Source organism: Mirounga angustirostris, unplaced genomic scaffold (genome assembly GCF_029215605.1).
Source record: "Mirounga angustirostris isolate CCGP_5_RB_7025 unplaced genomic scaffold, mMirAng1.0.hap1 SCAF_1, whole genome shotgun sequence".
In the NCBI taxonomy this organism is placed as follows: domain Eukaryota; kingdom Metazoa; phylum Chordata; class Mammalia; order Carnivora; family Phocidae; genus Mirounga; species Mirounga angustirostris.
In genome coordinates, this window is record NW_026991709.1 from 107,051,225 (window position 1) to 107,059,108 (window position 7,884).

General features: G+C 43.4%; 1 protein-coding gene across 3 annotated transcripts in view; it reads right to left on the bottom strand.

Annotated features, from left to right (window-relative positions):
* The window catches only part of MME (membrane metalloendopeptidase), a 101,103-nt gene extending 99,206 nt beyond the window's left edge, over window positions 1–1,897 (bottom strand). Inside the window, exon 1 of one of the 3 annotated variants that reach the window (XM_045903506.3) lies at window positions 1,704–1,897. The gene's annotated coding sequence lies outside the window, so the exon portion shown is untranslated. Of the gene's footprint in view, window positions 1–1,134; window positions 1,272–1,399; window positions 1,519–1,703 lie in introns of those variants that run through there. The other 2 variants (XM_045903507.3, XM_045903508.3) reach the window with 2 other exon arrangements.
* Between the last annotated feature and the right edge of the window lie 5,987 nt (window positions 1,898–7,884).

Sequence of the window (7,884 nt, forward strand, 5' to 3'; positions counted from 1 at the left end):
TAAGTAGAAACTGCATTTCAAAGCAATATAACTCAGCAATTCTTACACCAGTTGAGAGTCAAATCAAAGACCCTACAGGATAACCGTTTTGTTACAGGGAAGTCTATAAACCAAAGCGATTTTCATCTTCGCAGCACTTGACCACTTTAGCATTTCTGCAAGCCCCTGAGGGTACACTACTGAAACAGTTTGTATTAGGGAAACTGAGGCACAGGAAGCAGGAGAAACAGGTTCCATATTTAGGCTGTGGCTGCAGAAGCTGAGGAGGCAGGTATTCAAGAGAAATCATCTCCCTTTTTTTGCCAGGACATTAATTTGTAGGTGTTCCCCGGGCCTGGGATACGGAGTTCTGGACACAAACTACCAAGCACATTACTCCCATAGGCAGTGTAGCTATTCAATAAAAGTCACAGCATCGAGTTCAAGAAAGTATCGGACAAATTTCTGTATGTGCTGGAACCCAGAAATAATGCAAGAGAGCGAAGACGCTGCAAGCCTTCAAAGCCGATCTGCCGATTCGCAGGTTCTAAATGCTGACATTGCAAGTCAGGTACTACTTTTCAGTTTAATAAAATTACCGTCTGCATCACCTATGGGGGAGGAACAGACTCAATCAAGTGGCTAAAGAGGAACGTTTGGTTGCAATGACCCTTGTTTCCAAATAATACAAATAGAATGAGACCGATTAGGTAAGGAAACTCATCTACAAAGGAACTCCCCTCTACTCCCGCCAACCAACCCTCCGTGATTCAAGCACGCTCTCAGCATAAATTATGTAATAGCAAACTAAGGTTAAGGCAAGATGAAGAGGTGGGATAACGAAAGGATCTTCAGGTTAGGAAAAGTAAAAATAGAAAAGTGAGTTACAAATGAGGAGAGAATCCGATAGAGACCGAAATGAAAACAAACCTTGCTTTAAAGAGGAAAAAAAAAATCAGTGTCTGTGCAGCGGATTGGCAAATTCCCAGCCCCCAAATCAGTCCCCCTGCAATTCGGTAGCGCTGATGTCGGCAACCAAACCTAACTCCCCGAGGCAGAGGCTGCAGGGAGCTGTGGCAAGGAACCTGAGGAGTCGACCCCACATCCCTCGCAGAGCCCTCCTCCCAGGTCACCCTCTTTGCCCCTTTCCCTCACTCTTCAGGTTCTAGTTGCGGCTCCTTCCTAGGGCACGCCTCCCTCGCCCACGGCCGCAGGGTCCCGGGCGCTCGGTCGCGCAGGACCCGCGCCGCCGTCCCTGCTCCGCGCGCCTCCCGGGCAGCCGCTCCCCTCGGTCGGCTGTGCCCGCCCCGTGCCCGTCCCATCGGCTCCCACAGCCCGCGCTCTCGCGCTCTCGCGCTCTCGCGCCCTTCGGACCCTTCTCCCCAGCTCCCAGGTGCTGGCTCGCTCTCCCAGGACTCACCAGTGGGATTCGGGAGAAGTTGGAGGCTGCTGAGCAGACACATCCCGACCAATGAGCGTGCGGGGCCGGGCGTGGGGAGCCCCGCCGAGCGCCGGTCGGTCCGTGCGTCCGCCCCAGCGCGCCCCGAGCGGCGCGGGCTCCGGGCTGCGGGCTGCGGGCTGCGGGCTGCGGGCTGCGGGCTGCGGGCGGCGGCGCCGAGCCAAGGCGGGACTCCGGGGACGTTCCGGGCCCCGCGGCGGCCGGGGCCCGGCGGGGAGCGAGGGGGAACCGGGCATCCCTCGGACCCGCACCCGGAGAGACTCACCGTGGCCTCTCAGCAGATCCCGCGCCGGGAGTTGGGCGGCTGCTCCCGCCTGCGCTCGGCCAAGCTTCGCCACTTGCACATCTCCGCGCCCCGCGCGTCTCGGCGCCCTCACCCCCCCGCCTCACCGCCGCAGGACGAGCGAGAGGAGCAGTTCCCCGGGTGACCTGAAGGTTTCCTCTAGGTCTCCCGAACCCTGTCACATCTTGTGTGGGGGCCGGGTGTGCGAGTGTGCGAGAAAGCACCCACCCCCCTCTCCACCTCACCCTTCCGAAAGGGCTTTGCCAAATATTCTTGGAATTGCTTAGCTTCGGGGCTTTCAAGAAAACAGTACATTGCCTCTACGAGATTGTATAGTGCTGATGAAGGTTCCGTTGTTCTCCCTAGTCAACCTGAGACAAAAATGATTCTCTTCTCACATTCTTCTTTCGCTCTCTTTCTCGCTCCTTTTCCTCCCTCCATCCAAGCTTCCTTCCTTTCTCATTGTTTAGGTTCTCTCCCTTCCCCTTTTTTGTTTTCTTCCTGTCTTTCTTTTCTTTCATTACCCCCTCTCCCCCTTTTCGTTCTTCCTATCTTTCTCCTCCTCTCTTTGCTTTCCCTCTCTTCCTTTCTTCTTCTTGGTCAGACCAAAATGATGCCAAGAGCTATATTCTGTACTGAAACTCCCCACTCCCACCTCTTGACTCTTGGGAATCTAGTGATGTGTATATCTGAAGGCTTGGGGATGGGGAGTGAGAGAGTCACAGGAAAAATAGGCTAAGGTGTGTCTGCTCTACCTACTAAATAAAATTAGTTATGTGTCTGGACCCTTGTCATTTTAATGGAGCCAAGCAGCACACCATTTTCATATAAGACGTGCGATTCCTTCTCAAGGAAGTTTTAAGAAAAAGAAAATACTTTTTGTACAGAGGCGATTCCTTTATAAAAGCTGCCTTTGGCAGCTGTAAGTGTCAAGGAGCTCAGAAGAACTAGACCTTCCCTATTGGTTTTGTTGTTGTTGTTTTGCTTACATGATTTTTAGTTCAGTTATTCGATGCCAAGCACATATGAGTAGCTTTAACAGTGATCCCTTTCCTTTTTCGAATCATGTCTAATTGCAAACACAGAGACACGCACACACACCCCCTGGGGAAGTCATACTGAAATACAAGTGACTTTTCCTGAACTTGTAATTATCTGTTTTTAACATCAAGCGACTGACAGATTTTACATTCTTTACATGGTAGAGCTGAAAGGCAAGGAGAAAAAGTGATACTTGCTAATGAAATAGTAAATGGAGTACAATGGAGAGACGTTTTTTAAAAGTTAAAGCAATCATTAAATAACTGGATTAATATAGATAAATCTAATATAAAGGCTTCAAGAGTACTCTCTCCATATCCCTATGCTTTACTCTTTCTTGGTGCATGTGGTAGACGCCACTTAATCCTCACGCAACCCTAAAATACAGACATAATTGCCCTACAAATGAGCATAAGGAGCTTGGCTAAGTTAAAACCATCCGGAACTGTTTCAACTGGAATGTGAACTGTTGAACCCAGTTCATTCTCTCTCTTTTTTTAAGATTTTATTTTTAAGTAATCTCTATACCCAACGTGGGGCTTGAACTTACAAACCCCAAGATCAAGAGTCCTGTGCTCTACAGACTGAGCCAGCCAGGTGCCCCTGAACCTTGTTTATTTTGATTCAAATGCTGAGTTACTGGTATCCTCATTTTACAGAAAGGACTGAAGCATACATAGGTGATCTAAAATTCATTGTGTGAAAAACCTAGATCTTCTAACACTCCAGTGCTGAATTTTTATTACTGTTCAGCTAAATTACCAAAATGTTATTTCAACCTTACACAATCAACAGTGAACTAAAAGGAATTAGAAAAGTCCTTTCTTTTTTTTCCCCATGTAGCCAGTCCTCCGTTTCTTCATAGCGAGTCCCATGTATTAAAAATGTAATACATTTATTCTCATTAACATAATAATGAATGTTGGGGGGGTGCCATGGCCAGAATAATCCCCAAATTTGCATATCAACAGGAAATGCAAGTCAAACTTATGCCTGATCTTAACACTTCTATTTAAACTTTTCAAGCTACATTTTGTTTTCCAATTTGCACAAAAATTTTAAACAGAAAAGTTCTTTTGGAAGGTAATAGAATATCCTTGGAGTTCATGAATATCTTATTACCAGTAGAAAATAAGGCAGTCTGGTTGGTGTATAGTGCCCCTAAACTTATAGCTGAAAGTTGAAAATAAAGGTGATTCATTTAAATTCTTTTGAAAATTAAAGATTTGTTAATGAGAATTTTTTAGACTATTCTGTTATAAGCATATATCATAGTTTTAGTCCTGTCTTGTTGCTGGAAGAAAAACCCTACAGGAAGCCAATTCAAAGATCCACTCTTGATAAAGGTATTTTACAGGAAAAAAAGAGTGGATATATAGTGTACAGCAAAAGAAAAATGGCATGGTTAGTTATCTGTAGACTGTCTTTCAGCTGATAGTCAAGTATGTTTCCCACAAGAAATCTAATCTCATTAAAGTTTACCAGAAATTTAAGGGTTTTATCAAATATGCTAAATCCCTTCCCAGAAGGAGGTTATGCCAGTTTGAGAAGATTACTCTTTTGAGGGATCTAATAAAGAGCCCCTACATGATGAAACTCAGAAAACTGAGATTTACAGAGGTTGTCCAAGGTCATGCAATTTGGGGAGTTATAGAAATGGAGGAAAAAGTAGTCCTCCTGGCTACCATGCTTAAGTTATTAAGAATGGAATGCATTGGTTCTGGCGAGTTGCAGAATAGATCCTTAAAAGCTGTCCTTATATGCAACACTTATAAATGCTTGATAACTTGATAAAAGTCTTTTTTTTAAAGGTCCTTTAAATGCACCACTGAGCCAGCAAGAAAGTGAAGGAAAAGCCAAAATCGTAAAGTGCCAGGAATTCAGACAGCCTTGTAAGTACTGAAGATGGCGCTGCCCTGGGGGCATCTCCCTATCTCTGTAGGCCTCACCAAACCTAGAACTGCAATTTTAACAGGACTTAGAAGTGCCAGGGACAACTAACAGAGCAAGGTGAAAAGTCAGGTCACAGACTCTTACATAAAGCTGAGGCCACTGAAAAGAAACATCTGTAGTGCAAAGGTGAACTAGAAAAAAGAAAAAACAAAACTCAAACCCTATTCCCACCCCCTCCCTCACCTGCCCACCCAAACATAAATATGTTTGCTTTTTTCAGCTTTACTCAGGTAAGTATATTTATGCCAAAAACTCCTGGTGAAAATTCATAATCAGGCCAGACTTCAGATGGACAGTAGGGCTAGGATTTATACTAATTATGTGACTTGAGAATTCCCAAGTTAAAAATCTATAATAAAGCGGTTCCAGCTAGACTATGCCAGACAAAAATTGAGAGAATTATTATTACTTAACTCTCACTAAAGGAACTTACTGAGGATGAATTTATAAAACAAAATGATACTGAAGTAGGGAAGCTGAAGGCACTCCATTTTAGAAAGGCTCCGTCTCTGCTGTTTGTCTGCTAGGCCCCATTTACTCAAGTTCCACATTTTGCCTCTGAATAAGTCAAAGAAGGTATGTTCCCACTTCAAGGGGAAGCAAGAAAATGAATTGTTCTCTGAATTTTGTCCTAGGCCTCAAACACCTGATAACACCTAAAACGAGCCAGATCCCAAACATTTTCCAGGACATTAGCTTCAAACAAATCTCAGCTGACGCCTGGTGGCATCAATACCGCTACGTTCAGTAATTTATGGAATAACACCTATTGTTCACCTGACACTCACCTTTGATTGGACCCAACCATGGATTCCTGAAGAAACACATACCCTAGACCCTTTTCCAATATAAACGCCTAGCCCCAAGCAATGATGAGACTCATTCTCCTTTCCTTTCCGAGTCTCCCAGATGTTCCATCTGCTGCTATTCTCTGTCAGTCACCCTATTCAATAAACTGTTTTCACTTTCTCCAGCTCACATTTGATTTCTATCCTGTGTGAAGCCAAGGACCCTCTTGATAGGTCCTGTGGGACCCTCCCCTGGGTTCCTGGAGTCAGCCTGCCTGAGTTAGTATTAGATAGATCAGATATTAAGGAAGGAGTGGTAAGCAAAGAATATAGTAACAACATAGGTAAATCTAAGCAAACATTGACTAAAAAAAAAGTCTGGGCATACAGATGGCCAACAGACATATGAAAAGATGCTCAGCATCACTCATCATCAGGGAAATACAAATCAAAACTACAATGAGATAAATACCCAGTAGTGCAATTGCTGGGTCATAAGGGAGCTCTATTTTCAACTTTTTGAGAACCTCCATACTGTTTTCCAGAGTGGCTGCACCAACTTGCATTCCCACCAAAGAAGGTAGGAGGGTTCCCTCTCTGGGTATTTACCCCAAAGATACAAATGTAGTGCTCCGAAGGGGCACCTGCCAATGTTTATAGCAACAATGTCCACAACAGCCAAACTATGGCAAGAGCCCAGATGTCCATCGACAGATGAATGAATAAAGAAGAGGTGGTATACAATGGAATATTATGCAGCCATCAAAAAACGAAATCTTGCCAATTGCAATGACATGGACGGAACTAGAGGGTATTATGCTAAGTGAAATAAGTCAATCAGAGAAAGACAATTATCATATGATCTCACTGATATGTGGAATTTGAGAAACAAGGCATAGGATTATAGGGGAAGAGAGAAAAAAATGAAACAAGATGAAACCAGAGAGGGAGACAAACCATAAGATACTCTTAATCCTAGGGTTGCTGGAGTGGAGGGGAGTGGGGGGATGGGATAACTGGGTGATGGACAATGGGGAGGGTATATGTTGTAATAAGCACTGGGTATTATATAATAAGACTGATGAATCACAGACCTGTACCACCCCTGAAACAAATAATACATTATATGTTAAGTAATTGAATTTAAATTTTAAAAAATGAAAAAAAGGGGCACCTGGGTGGCTCAGTTGGTTAAGCAACTGCCTTCGGCTCAGGTCATGATCCTGGAGTCCTGGGATCGAGTCCCGCATCAGGCTCCCTGCTCAGCAGGGAGTCTGCTTCTCCCTCTGACCCTCCCCCCTCTCATGCTCGCTCTATCTCATTCTCTCTCTCAAATAAATAAATAAAATCTTAAAAAAAAAAGAAAAAAAAAAGAACTACAGTGAGATATCACCTGTCAGAATGGCTAAAATCAACAACACAAGAAACAACAGGTGTTGGTGAGGATGTGGAGAAAAAGGAACACTAGTGCTCTGTTGGGGGAATGAAAACTGGTGCAGAGCCATCCTCTGGAAAAAAGTATGGAGTTTCCTCAAAAAGTTAAAAATAGAACTACCCTCTAATCCAGCAATTGCACTACTAGGTATTTACCCAAAGACTACAAAAATACTAATTCAAAGGGATTTATGCACCCCAATGTTTGTAGCAGCATTATCACAATATGGAAAGAGCCCAAATGTCCATCAACTGATGAGTGGATAAAGAAGATGTGATATATGTATACAGTGGAAGATTACTCAGCCATCAAAAAGAAAGAAATCTTGCCATTTGCAATGACCTGGATGGAGCCAGAGTATAGTGCTAATCGAAATAAGTCAGTCAGAGAAAGACAAATATCATAAGATTTCACTCCTATGTGGAATTTAAAAAACAAAACAAACAAGCAGGGGTTGGGAAAAAGAGAGAGGCAAACCAAGAAGTAGACTCTTAACTAAAGAGAACAAATTGAGGGTTACCAGAGGGAAGGTGGGTGGGGGGATGAGTTAAATAGGTGATGGGGATTAAGGAGGGCACTTGTGATGAGCATCAGGTATATGGAGATGTTGAATCACTATATTGTACATCTGAAACTAATATTACACTGCATGTTAATTGGAACTTAAATAAAAACTAATAAAGGGATAAAAAAGATCAACTGGAATACTAGACAATAATGGTGTATAACTTGAGAGTTTAATTAGAGTTAAAGCACTTTACAGCACTCACTTATGTTGTTAGAAAGGAAGATAATGATATTGATTAATTTTAGACTTTATTAAATTAATTATACATGCAAAAATTACTAGTGTAACTACTCAGGAGAAATAGAGTGCATAAGTTCAAATGGTGCGGAGAGAAAAAAACTAGAATTAATAAAAGGCAACCTAAAGGAAAATAAGGAA